This window comes from Aedes aegypti, chromosome 2 (assembly GCF_002204515.2).
Source record: "Aedes aegypti strain LVP_AGWG chromosome 2, AaegL5.0 Primary Assembly, whole genome shotgun sequence".
Classification (NCBI taxonomy): domain Eukaryota; kingdom Metazoa; phylum Arthropoda; class Insecta; order Diptera; family Culicidae; genus Aedes; species Aedes aegypti.
In genome coordinates, this window is record NC_035108.1 from 420991703 (window position 1) to 421018818 (window position 27116).

The following is a 27116-nucleotide window of genomic DNA, read 5'->3' on the forward strand; positions in this document are numbered from 1 at the left end:
AAGATGAAGTTATTTAATGTTCACTGAGCTTTCTCACGAATCAAAAAGATATTTCAAGGAACGTTTGGAGTATTACAGGCCCTCCAAATTACCCTGGAGTTCAGAACTACAGGTCTTCCCTTGTTCCAGTAATTTTTCTTTCTAAACTAAGTGAAGTTATATAATCTACTATGTTGACTGAACCTTCTCATGGATCAATATGCTGTTTCAAGGAACGATTGAGGTATCGCAGATCCTTCAAAATTTCCCCAGGATTTCAGAACTTCAGGTCTACTATTTTTCCAGTAATATTTCCTTCTAAACTGAGTGAAGTTATATAATCTACCATGTTCACTGAACCTTCTCACAGACCAATTGGCTATTTCAAGGAACGTTGGTGATATTCCAGGCCCTCCAATTTACCCTGGAGTTCAGAACTTCAGGTCTACCCTTGTTCCAGTAACTTTTCTCGCTAAAATGATCAAAGTTTACCCTTTTGGGCCGGACCGCAGTCGGAAAATGGCTGTATCAAAAGAACCAATGAATAAAATTTACTGTCTTCGGAAAAGTCCTTGCAAATATACTTCCCTGTCAGGGAAAAATTTTAGGTGTATGCCTTAATGTCCTACTTGGCAACCTAGACCATCCTGAACATGCAGAAGTCTGACAAATATAATAATTAGTATAAATGTAGCTTAAAATGCCTTTTGTAAATACAATTGATGTTCGTACTTGGTAATACATACCTATTATGTCAAGAAAAACGCTGCTTCACATGCCGTTTCATGTCCTGGGCGTTCAGACTATCCCGAAGCTCAATTCTCGAAATTTACAGCAGTAGTTACTTGCGCTAGAAATAATCAGCGATGCCAGATTTCATTGGAAATCATTCCATAGACGAAAAGTGAGAAGCTGGGGGAGAGATCCCCGGAATTGCAATTCCGTAGATTTCCGTTGGAAAAATCCGTAAATTACCGTAGAATAATGAGAATTTCCGTAGCTTTCTGTAGAAAATAAACATTTTCCGTAGAATTATCTTACGGATCAGTAGAAAGTGCTCAATTCCGTAGATCTAAGGAAATTTCCGTAGATCTGGCAACGCTGCAAATAATAATATTTTCAACTCAAACGGAATCTATTGACCTCTGAGAATCTCAAAAGCTTTTCCAAACTATCCTGGAGCTCAGAACTTCAAATCTGCCCTTGTGGCAGTGTTTTTTTTTCGCTAAATAGAGTTCAGTTATATAATCTACCAGATTATATAGGGTCCCCATAGCCGAAGCTGTAAAGACGCGGCACAGTGGCGGTCCTTCATACAAATGTCGGACAAAACCTCAAATATGTCCCAAATCGCTTGAAAATGGTAATCTAATAACTATCTTGGATACCAGAGGTCATCCTGTTGGGAATAATTGTCAAATTATAAATTCGATTTTCTAGTGGAATTTGTCCAAATTAAGTTTTTTCATCCAATCGAATAAATAGGCTAGCATTAAAAAATTAATGGTTGTAATGCAGAAATTTGTGCATAAACCAGAAAAAGAGATACAAGTTTAATTTTCTTTTAGTATTTTAGTAAAGTTTTCAACGAATTATAACGCATTATGCAGATTGGAATGATGAAATCGATAAATTTTAATGAAAAATGAAAATGGAATTTTCACCTCTAGGGGCAAAAAGGGGCAAGAAAAACTATTGCACATCTGAAAGTATGTACTAATAGCTGCTTCATAGTGAGTGACTCATTTTCCCGAAACACTTCACATAAAACGGAAGACGTATTGAAAATTTACAAAAATGTTGAAAAAAGATTGTAAAAAACATTTTTTGCTACAAATGACAATTTAATTCGTTAAAATTTTTGTAATCATAGTCAAATCAATGACTTAAGACTACGCTTCCGAATGAAGCCTATTGAGCTTAAATTGGTTATGATTTTATTGAGATACTGCTTTGAAGTTGGCTCGATGAACCATACTTGATGAATTTTAAGCAGTCCAATTTTGCTGACTTTCCCACAATTAAGATGCTGCCAAAATTAAAAAACTAAGCCAATCAATCGTAAATTTTGAGATATTGTCACTCAATAGTATAGAAGTCTATTAAAAATATTAACAAGTGTTTTTGAGAACATGAATTTTTGAGGTTTTGACCGGCCATGCGCCACTGTGCGCGGGTATTCATCATGACCATGCTGAGGGTTCCGGGTTCGATTCCCGGTCGGTCCAGGATCTTTTCGTAATGAAAATATTCTTGACTGCCTTGGGCATAGAGTAAAGGGTGTCCACGATGAAATAGCCACACACAAAATTGATTCGCAAAATTCGAGTTTTCATCCGATTGCCATCAAAACTTCAGGGATTGAGAAATAACTATTAAACTTCATTTTACCATTTTACTCGTATTTTATTTACAGTCCATACATAAATGCCCGCACCTTGGCCTCAACCCCGGCCATGAGATTCTGCACAACCTGTGAATCAACCGTTTTTTGCATGTAAACCCATACTTTCATGGACAACGAAACATATGTGAAGGCCGACTTCAAACAGATCCCCGGCAACGGCCAAGGATAAGTTCAGCGTTTCGGAGCATGTCTGCACTAAGAAGAGGTCCAAATTTGCGAAGAAATTCCTGGTTTGGCAAGCCATCTGCACGTGCGGGAAGCGGAGTGACGGACAAGTGTACATGAAAGAGTGCCTCCAGAAGCGGCTGCTCCCTCTCCTGAAGGCCCACAACATCCCAACAATCCTCTGGCCGGATTTGGCCTCATGCCACTACTCCAAGGACGTGCTGAAGTGGTATGCGGATAATAAGGTCAATTTCGTGCCGAAAATGTTTAACCCTTCCAACACTCCAGAGCTCCGCTCCATCGAGAAGTACTGGGCGATCATAAAGCAGCACCTTCTTACACACTTAAATTATTTTGCCGACCTCAGCAAACGAATTGCCGAGAATCCAACAGCTGAGATTTCGGTAAAAAAAATTGCCGAATCTCGGTAAACTTTTTACCAAACCAAATTTTTTACCGAGATTTCGGCAAACGTTACCGAAATTCGGTAATGGTTTACCGAAATCTCGGTAAAAGTTTTGCCGAGATTCAGCAAATATTTTACCGAGATTCGGCTGTTGGATTCTCGGCAATCCGTTTTACCAAAGTCGATTTCGGAAATTAAGTGTGTAAACGGCCTAAGGTTTGAAACGAAAAACGCACTACGATGCATTTTCCAGCCGAATAAAATGAAGCCGTTTAGCACCTAAACAAAGCCACCAAGTGCCCTATGGAAGACTCTCAACTAGATTTGGGTGAGAGTGTCGTGAAACTTCTAAAGCCTCTCGGCTATACGGAGCGACGCCGAATGAGAGAAAGAGGTGGAGATAAATAATGTCGTCCCTGCGCAAGCTTCCATTGAAGTGTTAGCTTATGCGTGCGGAAAAATTTGCACCCTTGGCAAAGAGTGTACCATGTGCTTAACTGGCAATAAGGCAATCCATGAGACAGCTGTGATCAGCTTAATTTTTTTGTTTACCATGAGTTTTTGACAATCATCGCTTGGGGAACAAAGGAGATTGGTAAGCACTGATGACGCTTAACGAAATTTCGGTAAGTTTAGTGTTTACTGTGCTTGCACTTTGAGCTGTCAACCCAATCGCGAAGTGTCCTCATGGATAGTCTTATAGTCCATACTGCCATCTGTTGCAAGAACCGCGCGAAGCACTGTCTGCCATGATGGATTTCTAGTTGACGTTTGCCTAACACGCACACTACTACACGAATTGCCTGTAAGTTTTGTTCGCATAATTCAGCGACGTGTACACTATCAAAAGTCTCTAGCGCCTCTGGTGGAACGATCACGTCGGTCAAATGAAATTCAAATTCATCGTTAAACGCATGTATCATGAGCTTCTCAAGAGTATTACGTCTGTTTGTCTGTGACAGTACAGTAGTGACGCCTCTACACGGATAGTCGTGTTGCACGATTGCAAAAAAGAAGTAGAGCTCGAGATTTGTATGACGATTACCGGATCTTTTCGTAAAGGAAAGAGTCTTGATTTCCTTGGGCAAAAAGGTCATTAGCTGAGAAAGATCTCAGGTAATAAATGTGGAAGTGCTAAACTAACACTAAGCTGAGAAGCCAGCTTCCTCCCAGTGAGAACGATACGCCAAGAAAAAAGAAGAAGATTCGTCGACAAACACATATATTCAAAACGTGTTTCTACTCGTTTACGCATTTAGACTCTACTGACGTTTTCACAAATTGTTCTCAAACAAAAGGTGAAAAGCAGGGGGGGTGAAAATAGTATACTTTTACGTGACATAATTTATGGATGCTTCCTAATAGATGTCGCTAATTATGACTGGAAACTTTGTCGAATACACCAAGTTTCGGAAGTGCTTCGTTTCGTGGTTATTAATTTATTACCACTAAATCCTGACTCTCATCGCGTTGTAGATCTTATGTACTGAACATCCCGACAAGTTAGATAATCTAGAACATTCGAAATGATCTGATTATATTTGCTGAACACTCAGAAGGTTCAGAATATACGGTAGATTACCTTGTATGATGAACAAGGTTGTTATTACAAGCATAGGCTTCAAGTTATGAACTCATGAGCAGTTTGGAAGACCTAGCACCTCCCAAAAAATATTTGTCATCATTTCTTCTTATGTTTATCATTTTGAGCACCAAAACTATTGAAAGGCGTTCAAAAAACTGTATAATAGTTCTTGGAAAAAATCAGGCCCCAAAGGGTTAAGGGGCAACCGAATAATTTTAAGAGGAAGTTTTTCTGACCCTAATGCAAAAATCTAGGGTATGCCTCGTTGTATTTTACAACTGTTTGATGTCCAGTATCCTCTGCATGGCTCGTTTTCGATTTTTGGAACTCTGACATTTGTAAGGTTTATCACATTCTCTAATACGGAAAAAAAAACTACATATGAACTTAATTTAACTCGATAGTGCCGAAGTAAGAACAACTTTGTCGAAGTCACTAATCTCTTAATTTGAATCAATCTTGAGGTATATGAGTTTGATCGCCTCCTAGTGGCAGTTATCAGCCTAACTTCAGTCGCCTCTCCACTTCTCGATATTGAAGGGACCATCGAAATAATGAGAGTTCGAGACAAAGAACATAAGTTTAATGAACACTAGATTCAAAATAACTCCGTTACTTGGAAATTAATATACAATTAAACTTTATTTCGAGTTTCCAAATAGTTCTGAATCGCTTAAATCTGATCTAGTAACCTTAGATAATGTTCATAAGGACATATGGAGAGAAAATTGGGTACAAAAATCAACAGGAACACATCGAGATATGGAGATATCTAGATAAGGTTGATATCGAGATATGAAGAGAGAAATCGTATGCAGAATGAAGGGACCGAAGCAATCATCTACATAGGGAGAGATATCGAGATGTAGAACATCGAAGAGAGTCGACTGTAGCAACTTTACTAAAAATAACAGCATGCTATCTGATCTGCGTACTAAAAAACATGAATTTCAAATTTTTATTGTTCACTACCGCCTTCTAGGTACAAAATATCGAATCAAATAAACAATCAATATGTAGTAGGCCGTCCCTTACTTTTCAAAAAATGCGAATTGTTATAAGTTCGTCATTGTAAAGTGCTCGTTTTGGTAAGAGAAAAATCAGGTAAAAATTTGAAGCCCGTACGTGGACTCTGAAATCCACTAGTAACAAATTGATAGTCACCTTATATTTTTAAGTAAAATTTTATTTTATACTGTGAATATCTTCATAAGACTGCACGCTGACATAGAATTCAGAACTACAAAGGGATTTTTCAAATATTACGTAACGCAACAGGGGGAGGGAGGGGTCTTCCATAGTGTCGCGGTTCATACTAAAATTTTAAATTTTTCTTCTAAAAGCTGTTGCGTGGGGGAAGGGAGGAGGTCTAAAATTGGCAAATTTTGCGTTACGTAATATTTGAATCATCCCAAAGAAAACAATCTTCTATGCTGATTATCAACGCGCGCAAGACAATTTATTACTGGTGGCTTTTTGTACTCATGCTGCGTGCACTAGAGCAGCGAGCTCGTTTTTGCGCACGGGGTTTCAGGGCCGTTGGGGGACCACTTAGCGTCCACGTACGGACTTCAAATTTTTACCTGATTTTTTTTTTTCTTACCAAAATGAGCACTTTATAATGACGAGTTTATAACATTTCGCATTTTTGAAAAATAAGGGACGGCCTAATGTGTAGCCTTTGAATAAATGAACATCTTTAGCGAAATATTTGAAGCACACCAGCGCCTCCTACTGGCACTTTGCTCAACTAAACAGATATGCAGCGTATGGTTCTTGATTTAATGAGTAACTTTGCTACAGGTATCGTTCTTCCAAATCTTCAGATTTTTTTTTTTTTAAAGACACGGACACTGTCTTCAGCCATTTAGCTGCACAGACTGTAACTTAACACTAGATAACGGACAAGCATGCTCCAGTGGCACAGCAGAGAAACATTCCTGACGAAAAGTTTCTATGGCAGCAGCGAGAATCGAACCCACACCCCATGACACGATGCGCTTAAATGCATGGTGACACTAACCACACGGCCACGAGGCCCACGAATATTGCGATATAGGACTTAATAACTTATTTATGGGCTTCATGAAGTAACGCTCTTTTTAGTTCGCGTAATCATGCGGTGATATTCCCATCGTCAATGTGTATTACAGCAACCCTCTTTCAATTTCAAATCTTACCACTCTCTGCAACAGTCATGATCAACTACACATCATGAGAGTCTGCATATCGTCTACTGCTACATCTCTGATTATATATAACAATGTTGATAAAACTCATCTAAATAAGCTCCAAACCTGGGGGACACTTTTGCTATCAGATGTTCGGGATTTTTTTAGCATGCCAGTAAATTAACTTCCCATAAAAGCATAAAGCGAAGTATGCACTTCAACAAAAAAGTAATCGCCTATCTCGATGCGTGAGAAATTTTTTTGCAAGAAATGCTCAAGAAAAGCATTTTTCTTTGAACGCAGTACACCTGATTCTGTTATTGCACGGATTTTTTTTACACGGCCGTGCAAAAAAAGTTTCCATACATTTTTTTCCGCCAAAACCTTATTTTTGCATGAAACGTCGAGAACTGGTGTTACTTTTTTGTACGGTTTTGGAAATTTTGAACTGAAAACTTTTTTTGCACGGTACGCATCCCCCGTGCAAAAACAGAATCGGGTGTACGCAGTTGAAAAGAAATGCCAAATAAAATGGAGCTCATTGTAGGAATTTCCTTGACCATTTCTTGGGCAGAAATTTGTACTTTTCTTGAGCGGAACAGCATACTTAGCTTAACTGTTTCATATGAATTCTCAAACCAACAGCTTTTTACATCGCAAAACTCATGTTTGATTATATACTCTACTATGCATATAACAATTAACGCAATTTGTCCTAAAATGTTGTGGAAAATGATGAAGTTGGTGCAGTCCCATATTGAAAAATAAAGGCACAACAGTCTCTATATGAGCTTTCAACCCAAATAGCAACTGTGAAACGTGAATTGTGTTCAAGTTTATGCTTTTTTACTGATCAATAAAAGTAAAATGAGTTATGTGGTTTAAAATGAAAATGACATGCATAAATGCACTAGAAAATTTTGATCAATTGTATGAGAAAACAATTTTCTAACTTTGAGCGCTAGTTTCTCAATGCCTACTTTTTCTACATGGACCGGTTAAACTTTTATGAGTAGTGTTAAACAATTCTCCCGAATGGTAAATAAGCGAGTAAAATAGGTTTTATCATTTATTGCTCTCTCTCTTTTATACTCTCCTTCCCTGCTGCTATCTATCAGGATTGTTACAACTTGCGAAACATTGCCGATCATGGGCCGTATACAAGATTCCTTGAAGGTAGGTTTATCAATCTAAGCAGTTAGCGGGTGCGAGATGTGGTCAGCTGCGGGAAGGTAGAAGTGACAGCTGGCGAGCTGACTAGAAGGCGGGTTTGTTTACTCTGGTTTTCATTCTACCGTTTCTAAGGGGTTGTTTGGGTTTGTTGACTACAACTAACACGGTGAAGTGATTTCTTTTCCTGCGTCCATTGGCATTTGTATTGTTACTCGAATGTCTTTTAGGCAAATATATTCCTGTGGTAGTAAGATTTACGTTATAAATGTTGTCATTGAGAACACAAGCAGACGAAACATGGACTATTCAGTGCTTGGTTCAGTGTTACCATAAGTATGAGTGGCAAAGGCACTTTATATTTTTGCAACGCCCTGCACCCGACATACATTAATTATAACGAATACACTGGAATTTAAACAAAATCTAGTAAACCTATGTGCCTGATAAGCGAACCTGGTCTGAAAGAATATTTTTTTAGGAACGCTGTTTCAAGATAGTGATGATGGTATTAGTTTATAACCAAAACAAACTCGCCAGCTATCACTTCTTATTCAAAAATGGCTGGATGAGAAATCTCACAGATTTAACCACCTCCCGTCCCTTGAATTCAATTGAGAATAAATTCTGTCGAGTGGTCGAATTCAAGTCGAGCCCTCGACACTAAAGAAGTCTGTAAGTCGCAGACGAAATAGACCTATCTGTCTAGAAAAGCAACACATATTAGAGTTCAAAGATATTTGCTCGCCTTACTAGTGATTTTAGTATTTTATTTTTTTTTGCAAAAAGTGAAGTGTTAAAGTTCAATTGGTAGTTTTAACATACTCTAATAATCCCTCCCCTAAATTGAATATAAAAAAGTGTAGTACCTTTGCTGAAAATATCATTCTTCCTGTTTCTCAAAATATTGCGATATAGGACATCATGAGCCAGCACCATCATACGTTGAAATTCCCAACCGGTTTATAAAAACTAACGATTTCACGAAGTTATTGCGTTTTGAGTTTGAGGTCAATATGGCCCCAAGACATAGGCAACGTACTATTTTCAAGAAAATACTAAAGACTAACAAACCACTTTTTGTCAGAAAACGATTCAAACATGCTCATGTTTTTCGACGTTTCATGGCCGTTCGAATCCTAATGTAGAACATTGATTTGTATGAAAGATTAAATCCAACAAAGTCACAGCTCTTCAAAGTGCTCTAGGCAGAAACATATTGACCACAGGACACAAAAAAAGGATTGTTAAAGGATACATTCGGCATATTGTCTATTCCCTACAATATTCGCAAACCGGAAACACGCGTTTCCGTTTTATTGACGCTGGTTTGGAATTTCAGAAATCTTGAATCGTTGATCGCGTGATTTACTTTTCAATGGTTCTTGTAGATTTTCATTCCTATTGTGGGATTTCTAAAAACTATATTTGATACCCAAATAGTTTAGAATGGTTTTCAAAAGGTTCATAATGGTTTCTTCTGTAAAATCTAAAGAGTGTTTAGAGTTCTTGGCTCCAGTAGCCTTCAAGAGGTTCCCAGGAGTACATGAGAGGTTTTTAGGGCGTATCGATAGTAACCCTTGGGATACTTTATAGTTCACGAAATCATGAAAAGTCTCCAAGGGCGCGAATCGTGCTTCTAAGAGGTTTACATTCCTTTTGTGGGATTTCTCAAAACAATATTTGACACCCAAAAAGTTTCCAATGGTTTTCGAAGGGTTTCTGGAGGGTCCCAGTAAAACCTGAGTGTTTTTCAGAGTTGTTAGTTACCAGAATTTCAGAGTGACCTTCAAGTATTTCCCGGGAGTACCTGAGAGGTTTTCATGGCGTGTCAATAGTAACCCTTGGAATTCCCTGGTGTCGGCAGAAGTTGCCAAAGATTAAAAAAATAAACATCAAAAGATCCCAAAGACTTCTAAGAGGAGTTTTCAAAAGTTCCCGATCATTGAGATTTCCATAAGATTTCGGAGAGTTTCCTTTTAGCTGCCAAAAGGGTCATGAATGTTTCCTGTTGCTTCAAAAGTCAGGTCGGCAGTTTCGAAATGTGTGTTTTATGTGTTTTCAGATGTTCTCGAGTGGATCCACAAAACAATCGTTTCAAATTACCTTCCAACAGTTTTCCTGATCATCTAAAGGAGTTAGGTTCCTATTTCAAAGTTGATTTTGAAGGCGTTGTATGAGGTATGAGAAAGCCTCCACAAATCTCTAAGAAAAACGATGATCCATTTAACCACTGGGAAAACGTTTGAAACCCTCAGTAATCGTTTGAAAACCCTAAGCTCGGAAATCTGGGTTAAAACTGTTCGGGTTTGTTTCCTATTCGATCCATGCAATACCGAAAGAAAGTTTCAGCTAATTCCCATCTTATTCTTCTTCTTGGCATTACAACTTTTCTGGGACAAAGCCTGCTTCTCAGCGTAGTGTTCTTATGAGCATTTCTACAGTTAGCTTTCTTTTCCAAAATTGCCATTTTCGCATTTGTATATCGTGTGGCAAGTACGATCATACTATCATCCCAGGGAAGTCGAAGGCCCCATCGCATACCCTTATGCGACACTATACGTTGTAATGTTGTAGTGCATTGAGTAGTTGGTAGTTGAGAGTGCAGAATCGATTGCACGTTTTCGGTCCTGGCACAGGAATACACTGTAGTAGTAGTCGACACAGACACCAACCGTACCACCAACAACGAGAGCAACGGAAAATGTTAAATGCCAAACTCATTACCTTCCATTATTATTTGCTATTACAGTTTTTGTTTCGTCTTTCGGTTCGGCCTCTTTCACCCACTCGCCAAAACCTAGCAAAGAAGATAGATGGGGTGGGCGGAAGAAAAGCGCGAATACCGGATCGTGGCTCGGGCGGCGGGAGCATTTCTTCCGCTGCTGGCAGCTGGGATCGGCCGCAAATTTGTGCTCGCACATCTGGAACAGTTCCGTTCGAAGCGCTTGCTGTTTACCATATAGCTAAATCATCGATCGCGTTAGGGTGGAATAGTAAGAGTTGAGATGGTGAACATCTGTGTAGTTCAATCGATGTTACACTGGAACCGAACCGAATCTAGTACTATACCATTTAATTCTACTAGATTTTTATCTTTTGACGTCTTCGTGTTCTCAAAAGTCGAAATACGCGTATCTGTCAATGGGTACAAACTATAATGGAATTAAGTAGTATAGTACTAAATTCGGCTTTTATTTATTAATAGGTATTCCACTAAAAATCTCTTAGATTTATTAAAAACTCAATTTATGAACCTCACAGAAATCAGTAAGTTGATCGAAAGAGTTTATTATTTGATGACTTGGTCAAAAATGTCGAATCTGACAAATTTGCTGTTATGGGAGTACGTTATCTTGCAAATCTTAAAACCTGTTTCTGGCACTTTTTGGATGGCTTAGAACTTCTGTTGTATTCAACATGATATACAGTTAAATTATTGGAACATTTCAGAAGATGAACCAAATTCAAAATTCTGGATTGGGTAGCACAATAAGCTCATTGGTTTTCATATCTATATTTGTGGCCTTCGTACGCTAGTAGAGCTTTTATATCTAAGATCTCCTTATATTTCCGGAAGTTGTTGGATAACTTGGTACATCTGTAATGTCTGCTATATTACGCTCATAGACTTCAAACCCTGTATTTCAAGAAATTTTTAAATTACCCAAATCTACGAACAATTTATTCCGTTATATTCTATCTAGATTTTATAAAGTTGACCTAATTGAATTACTATGAGTATGTATAGTATGAACAATCTACCAAAATTTCACTTTCTCTGTAGACATATAACCTATATTCCAGGAAGTTCTTGAATGGCTTTGAACATCTTTTGAATATGACACAACAATATAGTACAAAAATCAAGGCAATATTACACTGAGTATTCTGGAGTTTAAAGCGCAGATATGATCAAGAATATGTATTACTTTTTCATACGTTAAACATGTCTGACTAGTGCACTACAAAGCAAAATGAAACGAATCACATTCTCGAGAAAGCCATTACTCCAATACATAACTGTTCATCAAATCGTCTCTTCTCACTGTATGAACTTCGTTAAAAAGTGAGGCTAAACGTAAGGATAGGCGAAATTTTTTAGATCTTATAAAAGTTACAATAATTTATTAGAGTAAGAAAAGTCTTTACAAACTCTCAACATTATCAGCACGGTCATTTTCCCGCCCATGTTGGTCATCGCACCGAAACCGGATGAAATCGATAAATTTCACGATCATTGAGTGATTTAAAATGCCTTTGTTTCAGCTCTAGGTAATGACCACCGTCGATCAATGAGCGCAGCGACGATCGGATGGAAACCCCCAAAGCCGGGTGAAAAGCCGAAGCAAAGTGGTGTCATTTTCATGCCAATCGTCAATTATCGTCAGTCGTTGTTGGTCGCTGACTTCGCCGATGTTTCGTCGATATGTGTCGAGCGAGAATCGAGTGATCGATTCGATTGTTTTTCCTGTTTCTTTATTTCTGCTGGAAGTAGCCCTGGAGCTACGACGCGACACGGGGAGAAGCAATGCAGGCCAGGGTTGTTGTCACTGTAATGCCATACCGCCGGCATTTCAACCCCCTCCGCGCGCGCAGTGGTCTAGATTTGGAAGTTCGTGGCAAACATTTCGCGTTAACTTCATTTTACAGAATCTCAGTAGAGAAACTAAAAAGTATATGGAGTACCGTGTACTCCATCTACTTTTAAGTTTCTCTATATTTTACTGATTTTGTTTATGAAAATCGTTGTTGATGATTCAGGATTGTCGAGGGAATTTTTTGATGACCTCATATTTTATGGCCCCTAAGATATAAAAAGATTATGGAGAAGCTGAGAAAAGGTTTAAACATACTAAGATTAAAAATAGATGAAAATTGAATTGCATAAGGCATAGCTGAATCTAGCTATAGAACGAGTAATCGATCAAAACAACTTTTGCTGGTAACCAAATTTGCATGGGTTTTGATTAAACAGCTAATATTGTAGATGAATCCTTGACTTTATATTTGAACTAAAACATGTTTGATTATTGGTTTTTGACAGTTTTTCAAAAAACCTGGACCACCGTGACGCAGAGCGGCTGTAGGTCTCATTCCGATATACCTGATGGATGTGTGAAACCAGTGATCTGGAACGTGATTACTTGTGATTACTTTACGCTTGATTCGTGATGCGTTTTTTTTTCCTTTATTTTATTCATGTCGCTTCTTGGCTCAATCTTTTCCAGAATCGAAAGAGACATTTTGCTAGAGTGAATGGAAAGGAAGGGATTGTCTTTCTGTTGACTGAAGGGCGCAACTGGAGCGTGAGATTGACGTGTACAGGCGGCACTATTTACTGTTCGGTTCAGGAGTGGCCATTTGGATACATTGTCGGATGAGCGCCTGTAGTGGGAAGGCAGCGGTCGAAATCGCAGAAATTTATTATTATAACTTTGTAGCAAAATCGAGCTGCTCAAGCAGCTGAAACGATTCTGCTGAAGCTGTTATTTTAGTATGACTAATCGAAATTAATCGTATTACGTCGACTGAAGTGCAATTGTGCATTGGACTTGTAAATTGGTTTGGTGTATACCTTTTGAACTGTTAGATATAAACAGTTTGAACGAAACGTGTAAATTTCTGGGACATATAATGAACATGGATGATTACATGATATGTTATGTAAACTATAATTATATGTCATGTCAAAGGCACGTCCATGTTCGAAACCATGGGTAGGACAAACGTTGGCAAATATTTTGTGCACAGTGCAGCTAAGTAAAATTTTGACTAGACTTTTGACTAGAAATTGAACATTACTATAAATGAGAGACTCAAAAGAAAAGTAAGGGTGTAAGTGACATTTTGGTCGGTTTTGAGTTGAGATGTGTTGAGGACATTCTACTGTTTCCAAGCGTTCTAACGATATATTAAAGACCTCTTGCCAGAGAAAAAGAGACCAAAAATAGACCTAAAAGGAATCAAAAATAGACCAAACAGGAACGAGGAAAACAAAACGAAACCTAATTTGAGCCAGGGGATAAGAGTTTGATTCCTCATATTATCAGAGCAGACTTTTCTATGAGATCTAATACTTTTTTTATTGTGACTCGAGACATTACGACAAGTAGGAAAACTTACGTATTCTTGGCAGTGTTTGTCTGTTTACATTTATGCGTTGCTCAATCCTCTATCGGTTCACACCGACAGACTTGTCAGAATGCTTTTGGAAATGTTTTAACAACGCTGCGAACATCTCTTTTCAATGTGACTATTGTCGGCAGCCTCATTATCTTAGGCAACTTTTCCATAAAAACTGCTGGTGAATCTCTTCGGCAGCTCCAAATCAGTCGCATTTTGAGGCGTGCTCATTTGAATTGATGACATCTCCGGCGATAGTGTCGATAATCTCTTCAGCGGGAAGCGGGTAGAACAAAGAATCATCTGAATGGTTTCATTGATGTGTTTTGATAGAAAAATACTGTGTACTTGGGGTTTGAAATTTGGTTGCCGATAATAGTCGAATGTTGCCGAACCCAGACAACCAAAATGTATGTATAACGAAATCACCTGGAGGCTTTGTATGTGCAAAATTTCACTTATAAGATGTCGCGAAAAGGCCTTCTACGTACAAAAGTGGAGGCGATATGCGTGCATATATTATGTGATGAATAATAACATACAATTCGCGTGTAAAAATTTGCTACCGAACTAACTAGTGATCTTATGCGACTTAACTTATGATAACAAACGTTGATTTGACAGCTGCTACGGATTAATTCGACTTACCTTGTACGAGTGTACGAGGCGAAACAAAATGTACAAATGAACTCAGAAAAGAAGTGTTTTATGCGAGGAAACTCATCAATCTGACGAGTTTATCCACAATGTTTTGCGGGTTTGATGTAATTAGTATGAATAAACGAGTTGTAACGTGAACTTTCATGCGATTTCTGGTTGTCTGGGAAGCCGTAAGTCTCCATATTACTGTATGTGTTTTTCATGATTTTCAATAGGAGTTCATCAGAAATTTATTCAGATAGTTGCCAAAACGTTCCGTTAACTTCTAAAGGTTTTCATTGATGATTATTTTCCAAGAAATTTCTTCACGAATTCTTCTAGGAAAATTCTCCAAAAATATTGTTTGAGAAATTTCAAGAATTAAACTTGGATTTTTCCAAGTAGAACAACAGAAATGGAATTTATTCAGTGATTATTTCAGAAACCATCTGAAATGCTCCATAAATTCTTTAGGATTTTTTTTTTCAAAAAAGTCCTATCTCCTCCAAAGTTTTATTCAGTAATTCATCCATCATTTTTCCGAGGACATCCTCCAAGATTCCCGATCAAAACGACTGCTAAAGTCAATTAACAACTTCTCCAGGAATTTCTAGGGATTTTTTTTAAAATTGTCTCTCAAGATACATGTAAGATTTTGAACAAAGGATTACTCTAAAGATACCATCAGCAATTGCTCCAGAAATTCCTTCTAATATTTCTACAGAAATTCGTCCAGTAATTCTTTGAGATTTTCTCAAGTAAGTCTAGAAAGTTTTTTAAAGGAATTCTTCCAGAAATGTATCCAGGGAAATGCCAATAAATACATGGGGTATTTCTAAAGAAAATCCTTAAGTAATCTCTGATAAAACTTGTGTAAGTTCAAAGTCACACTTAATAAACAAGGATATTTTAAATAACTCTTGAACTCTTGAGAAAGTTTTAAAAGATCTCCTTGATAACTTGTTATGATAATCGAAAAATAAGAGCATTCTGCAGGATTTTCTTAAAAAAAATCTCGAAAACCATTGGACGGAATCTCTATAGAAATTTTTGTCGGAGAAATTTTTGGAAAAAATACTGTAGTATGAACTGGTGCGAAAACTTAAATAAACTTTTGAAGGTTGCATGGGAATTTATTGATAAACTTTTTAAGAAATGTTAAGTAAAACTGCCGGAGTAATACTTAGATGAAATTCTGAAAAAAAATCCTAGCAAAGAATATTTGTGTTAGACGAAACCCTCAAGGAATTTTAGATTTCTGAGAGGAAACGTGGACGAATTCTTGAAGGAATCTACATGACCAGGCGGAGGAATTATTGCAGGATTCCTTAAACAAAAAACCTTAAACTCTAAAGTCTTTAGAGGATATAAAGAATAACTGGAGGACTCGGTTTAAGGCTCAATGGAAAAATATCTGGAGGAAATTTTAGGACAGCTTTGGAAAAAATCAAAGCAATACCTGGGGCAATTACTGGAGGTAGTAGCTTTGGAGTTCTCATGGATTTCCTGGAGCAAATTCTGGAGAAATTCTTCTAAACATCCGAAAAATCACTCGAAGAATTTCTGGTAGAATTGATAGGAAAATCTCTAGGAGAATTTCCCCTGAAATCACTGTAGGAGACCCTGAAAGTATTCTAATTAAAATCACTATGATAATTTCTGAAGCTTTTCCTCTGGGAATCTGTGATGAAATTCTTGAAGAGTCGATGGGGGTGACAATGGGTCTGGGGGGTGAGATTGGGTCAAAACTGAAAAATCAGCTGATAACACTGATATTATTCAAACTTATAATTCATATGTTAGGGAACATATTATTACAAAAAATTAATCACAATATACATTTCAAAATAATAGTAGTTGTTGTTTAATATATCAACAAACTTGTATGTTGAAACCAGACAAAATTTACAACATTAAATTTCTCCTGTGTAAAGTATAACGCATGTACTTTAGTCTCTTTTGTTATATTAGTAGAAGGTTAAAAGTTTTTTCAATACACTTCACACGTATTTTCCGGAATCTATTTGATTTTTCTACAAAAAAAAAATATTTTTTTTCGGTACGGTGTCTAAAACATCAAAAATGGGGGTGAGATTGGGTCAAGGAAGAACGATGGTGAAAGAAATAACAAGTCTACTTTTTTGTCGTTTTACGGTGCCATGTGTACTTTTTCTTCATTAAGATGTGATTATTCTTTCTAAATACAGCATCGCTGAAACATCAAGCAAGGCTACTTGAGGATTCCGTGCATTAAATAACAATGCAACGCATTTTGACAACTTCTCACACCAGCAACTGTTTTTCGTGCGCAACAACATCGTTATATTTTATCAAAGAGGTTTTTTTTTAAATTTAAATATTTATTAGTGTTTTCATATTATAAAAACAACCCACGGAAGTATAAATGAGTTGGATCGCTGAAATACCGGGATTATGAAGCCAACATCTGCCTAAAATGTATTGATCGTGGAATCTCGCACTGAAATTTAACTACTTGCGAAGGTTTAAAATAATCACTGATTCTGTAAACTTTTGGGGAAATTGAATAGGCTTTATGGCAATGGGAATGAGACTTTGAAGACAATTTGAGGGGAAAAACAAAAAAAAATGTGTAGACTTGACGATAAATGCTGGGTTTACATATTTTTTCTCATAGCTCTTCAATTTTTTGCTATAATCGTTCTTTAAAGTGGTTTTTTCATACTTGTGAAACATCTTAGATGTCTTTTCGTATTTTTTGCATCGTATTTCATCAATATTTTGCAGCTGTGAATGGTTTTGCAATCATATTCCCAAAAACAAGTCATTTCAATTACAGTGACCCAATGTCACCCCCTCTATGGGGTGAGATTGTGTCATTTCTCATTCACTTATAGCGCCACAGTGAATAAATATTTTTCTATCATTTTTTGGACAGTTGTTGAAGTACCATTAAATTACATACACACCAAATTTGATGTTTTTTGGAGTTAAATTGGGAAAGTTATTCAATAAATAAATCGTACATATCCTTTTTTGACCCATTCTCACCCCCAACGACGGTACCCCTTATAGTCTCTGAAGGTTTCTTTAAATAAGATGCTTTGGAGACCTTTCATTAAAAGACTTTTTAGAAAATGTATGAAAATAGAAACCAGGGCTCTAAAAAGAAACCTACTACCAGTCCTGTCTTTAGGATCATTCATTGGATCAACTTGTATTAGCATTCATCTTTTTATATGAATATCCTTTATATTTATATCCTTTTTAAATCAATTCACTAAACAAATTTGACAGAATAGACCAAACTACTTGCCTTTAAATTCAGTGAGGTTGTTTTTTATTCTCGACGCCGAAGTGATCCGGCTAATCAAAAAAAGTTTTCAGGAGAAACTGAAGATGCTTGAAAAATGTTTCATCATGCAGAAACTTTAGCGGATATTTCGCTGGAACTTCTTCAACGGTACTGCAAAAAAAAATCTTTCAAAAAATCGTCATAATCTATTCGAAATATTTTTATCAATGTTGTCACAAAAGATCAGTTTTTTTTCAGGAATAGCTTAAAAACTACTTCAAGAAATTTCTGCGGTAATTCTGAATCAGCCAAGAACTTCTAGAGAGTGTGCTGTGAGAGTTTTATAGGATTTGCTCTAAAAACCACCAAGAGGTTCTGCAATGCTTTGATAGATTATATCAAGAGTAATCGCACGTTCAGAAATCGCTAGCACCATCACACTCAAGCTGTGTACAGATGCTCCATAAACTTCTCAATAATTACTTTCAGGAATGCTCCCAGCAATTTTTTCTAGAACATATACTGGAATAATCATCCATTGATTCATTCAGAAATGCTATAGAGGATTGCTCCATTTATTTTCTAACGATTTAAGAAGTTTCTAGTAGCACTTATCACACTTAGTTTCTCAAGATAGATATTCTCATTAGCCAGAACTTTTGAGGGTTATGCACAAACCATGTCATGCTTTACCAGGCATGAGAATATCATGAAAAACATTATCGTGTCTTCCTTCCTTCATAAGAATAAGTACGACGATGATCCAGTTAGTAGGTACATGGAACAGATGACAAATCATTTAATTATATTTATAGATTTATTTTTCAAGCTTTCTGCTGATCTTGCTTTTTTTCATTAATCGTGAAAAGAGGAGTGCAATCCGTCAACACAAGCTAGTTCAGCCGCTCCTCAGAGAGTTGATGGATTTTGCTCAAATTTTGGATCCCCAGAAGCTTAACAGATTTAGAGAATGTAACTTAAGAGTTTTGTAGTCTGATCATTATGGGCCACCCTAGTGTACACAGGCTTTGATATTATGTAGTTATTGCATTTTGTTGCAAATATTCTTAAGAATTTTATAAAAGAGAAAGATACTTCTGTGTAATTGTGTCTCGTTATTCTTTATAAGACGAAGACAATCAACGATCAAAACAAATAATATTAATTTGTTTTGAGAAAAATATATAAAGAATACAAAACATATAACAATTTTCAAGTTGTTGATTTATGTAACGAGTCCTGAAGATGGTCCAATAGCAGGACCGAAACGTCGGCGATGATTCAAAATTAGTCAACGCAATCAATAAGACTGAAATCCGAAACTTCGAAGAAATCTACCACCTATCCAGTCGAAACATACTACGCTAAAGTATATAACTTTAGTACATAATATTCTTTTGAAAATACAATAAGAAAGAAGAATAAATGTTTGAAAGAAGGCAGAATAACCAATAAAAACAACATAATATTTAATTTTTCCAACAGTTTGGGCCGAAGCTGACAATAAAACATAGTATAACATATGTAAGAATAGCATTTTCTGTTTAAGATTTTGGTCAGTGTGTTAGAGTATATTAGGGACTGTCCATGTTATATATATTTTTTTTTCCAAAGACCCCAGTCTCTCCTCCTTGTGGATTTCCATTTATGAAATTTTCCCTAAGTTTGCTACTGCTAAAAAACTATTATACCAGAATTTTTCCGATGAACTTTCGCTGTGAATTTCCTATTTTGTACTAGGAATTACTCTATGCACACATTTTTGAATTATTTCAGGTATTCCTTGAAGAATTCATCATGAAGATTAATTACAAACGTTTATCGGAGAATACCTTTTAAGATTCGTACAGAACTTCATACAGACTTCTGCAGAAAATTCTCCATTCATGTTGGAATTTCGAATTGATACTACTAATAAGTCATGATCCTCAACTAAATTTTCAGCCTATGGCAAGTGAAACCCGAATTTTATAACTCAATCATCGTTAGAGAAGTTAGAATGAATCGAATATATTTAGAGATATTGAAATTTTTCAAGTGCAACATCTTTATATTTTTTGTTCCTTAACTGGACTGTCGATCAACGGTTTACTTCACTTGTACTCCGTAGTATTTTATTTCTGTTACCAAATTGCTTTTACCTCGTACTGACTTTTTGATTTAAAGAATATGAAACTTTGTGGGCATCTGTCACACGAACACCAACAAGAAATTGTTATCAGCACGTCAAAATACGAAAAAGAATTGCTAAGATTTACCTCAGAAAATCATGTGTGTATTATGTATGATATCAGCTCCGGATATACGTGAGAAAATCTCAAATGAAGAAAAAATAGAATAAATGCGTGAGTGAAATGTATAGGTATATTGAAACAGATTCATCTGAAAATCGAGTTTTCGATTCACGGCAGTATAGATCAGTAAAAAGTGTGAATATTTTTCCAATAACGTTTTTCCATAACCGTATTGTTATGCTTGACAAAATATTTCCTGTCAACAATCAAAGCAAGTTGTTCAACAATCAACCGGGGTATATTTTTTAAAAAATGCGTGTCAAAATGAGTTACTGTAAGGCGACATTCACAAATTACGTAACGCTCTAGGGGGAGAGGGAGGAGTATGCTCAAGCGTTACGACTCATACAAAAAATTGAAAATTTTCATACAAAAAGCATTACGTAGGCTCGATGTTTTTTGTCCGCCTACAACTCTAAGTCTAATTTTTAAAAGACTTTATGAATCAAGTTTGCTCCTATTCAAGTGTACCACCACTTAAAGATTTATCTTCTATTTTTTGTTTTTTTCAGGCGTTACGTCCCATCTGGGACAAACCATGCTTCCCAGCTTAGTGTTCTAATATATACTTACACAGTTTACAGTGAGAGCTTTTATTGCCGATTGATCATTTTTGCTTTTGTATATCGTGTGGGAAGCACAAAGATACTTGGTAAACCTAGAAAATTTCCAAACCGAATAGATGCTCTATGGGATTCGAACCCACAAGACTCAGCATGATCTTGATGATTAGCTGTGCGTTTATCGCTAAGGCTATATAGTCCCTGAATTTGTTTTTTTATACTTATCACATCAATGCATCATATGCATTGCAATGGCTTCCAGGAATAAAAACTTTCAAATATTGATTAACCGTCTGGCGTTTGTGATAGAAGGCCGAACTGAATTCCATTCAATCCTTATACTATCTTCATTATCAAAAGTAAAAATAAACAACTCTAAATCCACTTACATGCAACGACCTCTGCGTATCTGCGTGTTCACAAAATCAGGTTTTCGTACCTGTTAGCGGTTCCAAACGCCAATGCCACTCCACAGTCTTAGACTTTGAAATTCTTTTTTTGACGCCACCTCTGCAACAAAACTCCAACTTCCAAACGCAAAACTGTTTTGATGATTTTCTGCGTTCCTCCTTTCACACTTGCATGCACTTTATTCAGTTAAAATTTGTGTTATCCTTTCCACTCACGCTCACTATCGTAGCGAAACCCCGTCAAACAAACCACCCGCGCACTTTTTTCTCCCAAAAGGGATTCCTCTTTTCAATCAAAATCTTTCGGGTTCCACGTGTTTTCTTCGAAAACAGATACACCACTTCCACTTAAGCGCAATCCTCTTCCCACTATATTATAGCTTTGCCTGCGTTTTTTGTCGATGTTTTGCTTCTCAACACCTCCACTGCTTCCGAGAGGATCTCAGAAATTGGAACAGCACAAAGTAAAAGCCTATTTCGTTGCTCTTCGGTATCGTCTTCGCTATGATTCTGTCTTGAACCTTTTTCTACCTTATAGAGGTTGCACACACATACACTCCGATCAAGATGCCACCCGAAAACATCCAGTCTTGGAACGTCGACTTCAAAACACAGCACGGCCACTTTGCAACTTCTTGACCCACACAGTCCACGGCGTTCCACAACAATTAAGGTATGCAACGCTTTCGGTGGCTCCTCTGCTGGGACGGATGCTGTTTGATTCAGAAAAGGCAAAAGAATCTATCCACTTGGACGTATTTTTTCGTTCGTTGAGCTACCCCTCTGCAACTTCTCCGTCACTTCTACCGGTAGCGGGTCTCAAACGGGAGATCTCTGCGCCAATACTTCAACATAAAACTGTAAAACTGCACCTCGAAGCCCTCAGTTGAATATTTTCCACTTTTCAGTAAAATGTGTAGCACCAACCGCAGCAAAACACTTTAGGCGGGACGCGCGGACTCCGAACCTCTTGAACAAGCCAAAAAGCGCAAACCTAAGACATAGACGATCGATCCGACGAACGACGAGAAGAATTGGTTGCAACGTTACTCCACTCGCTTCGGCAGCAAAACTGAAATAAAAACACAACACCAAACTTCGAGAGCACTAATATGGCTGCTTCTTCGGATCTCCATTCACACACATTTCCAGCAAACCAACCACCAACGCAAACGCGATCGGCTGCTTCTCTCAACGGCAACGCTCTTGCGCGGCGAACACCTGAGTTGCTCAATTCTCCGGAGTCCGGGCGACGATCACTACCAATACCACCCTGCAGCAACATAACTGAGCAGAAGGCGATGAATGGGAAAACTAGCGCGAGCATAGATTATCACTGATATGAGCTGGGCTAACTGACAATACCCCAAGTACTCTCCTGCCGCTCACAGTTTTGTGTACTGACAAGGGAAGGTCACGATGGTGTTACACGGGGTTTTCAACCGGACCATTTTTGTTAGATTCTACATGCCGAAATAAGAAAAACCCCAAAGCCTTTCGGGTGATGGACCAGTGGTGTAGCCAGGAGGGGCTCTGAAAGGGGCAATTTTGTACGTATATTATATTATTAAGCTAATTGGAAATTTGACAAAAATATTTTTTTAGTATCTATTGTGATGGCAGAGAACAGAATTGACATTAATGTATGTTTGAAATGTATTTTCCATGCCATAGGCGCAATCGGGATGGGTTTAGTATTTGTATACTATTCTAATAAAACCAAATTTGTTTTGGTGTCCATAGTCCATGTTAGTTACGCCAATGATATGGAAAATACATTTTAAACATACATTAATTAGCATTAGGCCGTGTTTACGATAAACCGTGACGATTTTTTATTGCTCCGTTTTTCGATTATGTTTAGTACGCAAAACATTGTCTATAAATCGTTTGAATACGTTCCTGTTGCTTGTTATTGCTGTTTGTAACCACTGTGCTCGGAGGATTAGTGTTTCAGTAACTGGAAGTTCGCAAATTATCGAAAAACTGATAGTGCCACAGCAAGTGAATCGGCAATGGCTACAATGGCAACTCCATGCAAGAAATGTTCCACAGACATAGACATTATGAAATGCCTGTATACTGTTTGTGAAGGTAAATGCGCCAGAAAGTTTCACGCTGCCTGTGTTGGAGTAACCGAAAACGATTTATGTGCGCTCTCTAAAAATATCGTTTGGATTTGTGATGACTGCATGATCGAGTTCTGCAAGGCAAGAGATCATATTCCAGAATCAAGCATAGCTCAACCGGCCGATAAAAATCCAATTACAGCTGATCTAGAAGCACTGAAATCGCAAGTCAATGCCATAAATGATACGATCACGGAACTTTCCAAAGCCATCGCTTCGTCATCGGCTCCTGCTTCACTACAACGACAACAACGGCATTCAACACCAATTGACTCGTTGAGCAGATCAAATGTGTGTACTTCCGAATGTTCGCGCTCGTCTATAGAGAACCGTGAGGATACGTTTTCGCTGCTCTTAACGAATATCGACCGACACGTAACAGAGAAAGAAATTGCCTGTTTGGTATCCCAATCGCTTTGTGCTCCAGAACCCGAGTGTATGGATGTAACCAAACTAGTACCTAACTGGAAAAACTGCGAGAATCTGGACTACATCTCCTTTAGAATAGTGCTGCCCAAACGATGGAAGCTGTTAGCCATGACTGGTTCCACTTGGCCGCACGGAGTAACATTTCGGGAATTCGTTTATAGAAATAAAAATCCGTGGAAACCTTCACCGACAAGAAACATGCCAATGTAGTAGCATATAGGAATATTTGTTTTTGTAATCATTGTTTATGTATGAACAAAATGTGATGATGTGCTATGCGTAAAGATTTTTGTGAGCTTGTTTACGTAGTTATTGTTCAGTTTTGTTATAATTTCTCGGTGCCAATATGAATGTGATTGAACATATGTTATAAGTTGAAAGTTTTTGTACCATGTTTATGATTTATGTATTACGATATAGTTTTAAGGCAAAATTATCGAGTTAAAACAGTCTGTACAGTTTAACTGAAGACGGTGTACCAAATAAATAAATAAATAAATAAATAAATAATGTCAATTCTGTTCTCTGCCATCACAATAAATACTAAAAAAATATTTTTGTCAAATTTCCAATTAGCTTAATAATATAATATACGTACAAAATTGCCCCTTTCAGAGCCCCTCCTGGCTACACCACTGGTCCATCACCCGAAAGGCTTTGGGGTTTTTCATATTTTGACATGTAGAATCTAACAAAAATAGTCCGGTTGAAAACCCCGTGTAACACCATCGTGACCTTCCCTTGTGAGCAAAACAGCAGCAATATAATTTGAAAGTTTCCTCGCTTTCAACGCATTTATACTCTTTATTGAAAAGATTTTTTCTGCATTTTGCTTATGCTCAGTTCCAGTAGGAACTTGGCGACTTACTTGTAGGTATGGGAGCCTATATGAGAGCCATGGCCAGAGCACTGCAGCATAACATAAATATGAGATTTTCGCCTGTTGTGAGGGTGGTTACTCGCATAGTTTCATTTATTGATGATACGTAGTTTCGTAAGAAACCCTAATTAGATTTTTCTTTTGGAGTATTATCTTTCGAACAATATTGTTTTGATTGTATCTAGTATATGACTTATTTAATGGTTAAAAACGCAAAAAAAAACGTCAAAGATATGTTTTAGAAATGCAAGAATATTCCCGACGCTGTCAAATTTGACAGCTTGATTATTGTATTATTCTAACTGATTTAATATACGATTTTTTTAATTTTCAACAGTATTATTTTTTCAATGAAATATTTTCATTATTTACTTTATTTTTATTTGTTAATGATAAAGCAATCAAACAACAATTATAAAATGGTTCAAGATTGAATGATAATTTAATCTAAAACCATTTGAGAATGATTTTTATGGCTAATTAAACTGAAAAAATAACATTCCTATGTGCACACTCAATTCCTTTTTAATTCGATTCCCAACTATTTTGTTGAGTAGGGTATGATGGGGTAAGAGCGCCCACCAGGTTAAGATGGACCACCTCCAGTTAGACATGAAAATAGTGGTTTTCTGAAAGTTCACCACTTTATTTATTCATAATGTTTTTATCATTCCAAAGCATTTTGGATGATACAACACATTTTTCATAACAAATATCAAAAACAATGTTTGTGCTCATCAATACTGAATTTGATTTAAATTTAACAGAAGCTTGCTTAAGGGTTCGCAAGGGAAATTTTTGTAAAAACACGACAAATTGTCCTTCCATGCATTAACAAATATGTAGCATATGCTTCAGTGAAGTGAAATATGAATTGTAAACATTAACGTTCAACGCTCCGTCATCGTAATCATCGTCATCATCAAAACTTCAAAAGCCGTTTTTCTGTTCACAACTAAAAATTATTAGATGAAAATGTGTTCACTGTGTTTTGGTTGGAGAATAGAATACAGTAAATACATTTTCCTGTAAATTTTCTTAATTTTGAACGAAAAAACTGCTTTTGAAAATTTTGAAATCAATGATGGATCCTGCCCCCTTAAGCTTTGAAATAAGGCTCTAATTGTGAAAATTGTACAAGCGGAGTATAACCAACCACTGTTGATGGGGTCCGCCACCTCTAATTTATTACAAAAAGGTCTAAACAATTTCAAATGTTATAGGGAAAGTGTACCAGTTATGGTCATAGTGGTTCCCTATTTGGCCATATGCAAAGTCTAGATAAAATTCACATTTTGAACACTTTTGAATGTTTTAACATCAAGATATATCCTTTATCTTACTGCAAAAACACTCAAAACCTTTCGAAATGTGGAAATTTTCAAATTATCACGTATGGCGAAATAGGGAACCACTATGGCCATAATTGGTACACCTACCCTATCTACATTAAACATCGCTATTCAAGTGAAATAAAGTCAATTTTGTTTAAAGTGCAAGCCAAATACAGATATTTTTCAATATTATGGATATCGCAAGGGTATTACATCTAAGTTTCAAGAATCAATTCACCAAAAAAAAGATTCAACATCCAGGTTAAACGACGTAAATATACAACGTCATACTTCTTTGAATCACAATGAACTTATGTATTCTTTTGCAAAATTATGCGCAAAAATCAGAGTGGTCGCGGGAACCAACACGATCCGGTAGGAAACGTACTAGATGTTTTCACTTTAACGATTTGCAACTGATTTGATACATTATATTGCGCCCTATATCTTTACCCTATTGGCTATTACATGGGATTTCTAGTACCCTATTGCTGCATACCACGTTGTGTGAACTGTTTTACAATATTGTATTGATACGATCGAAATGGTAAGTTGATTCTATAATGAAATCTAATATTTCACTGATGTTTTCTGTTTTGTTTCAGGTATGCTCGATTGGCTTGGTATGCTGTATAGAAGAATTGTAACAGGTGAGTACAGTGTTGGCAGAATAGATACTGAAACTTGCAACACATCGACATGTAACCGTATTGTCGTTTTGTTTAGCATTGAGTTGAATTATTACAATTTATTTCGCCGCTGATAGACCTTAGGTATACAACAGAAGATTTTGGCGAGGGTTTGGGTATTGTTTCTTTTTAGCTTGGTTTGCTGGATGTGAAAATCATATTACACGTTGGAGTGAATAAAATTATTGCTGAAAAACGTTCCTCGTACCTCACAAACGGAAGAAATATGTCATTCGAGATATGTGCTATCAGTTACAGTACTTAGTAGTGCACAAATTGGCAATATAAGAGTTTTAATAATGAAACACATGAAAAGGCTTAAACACTATAAAAATTCAAAAACGTTTTCGACTACCCGTGTGGCGTTACTTGCAACAGCAGTTATGATCTCAATTGTTTGATATTTCTTGCCGTTTGTCATCGAAAACACATGAAAAGGCAAACTTGAACATATATTTTTTTAGAA

The 27116-nt window shown here is 36.9% G+C and overlaps 1 protein-coding gene across 1 annotated transcript in view; it reads right to left on the reverse strand.

Annotated features, from left to right (window-relative positions):
- The window catches only part of LOC5568796 (coiled-coil domain-containing protein 85C-A), a 245496-nt gene extending 223240 nt beyond the window's left edge, over positions 1-22256 (reverse strand). The window contains exon 1 of the mRNA XM_021847475.1: positions 21169-22256. The gene's annotated coding sequence lies outside the window, so the exon portion shown is untranslated. The remainder of the gene's footprint in view (positions 1-21168) is intronic.
- Between the last annotated feature and the right edge of the window lie 4860 nt (positions 22257-27116).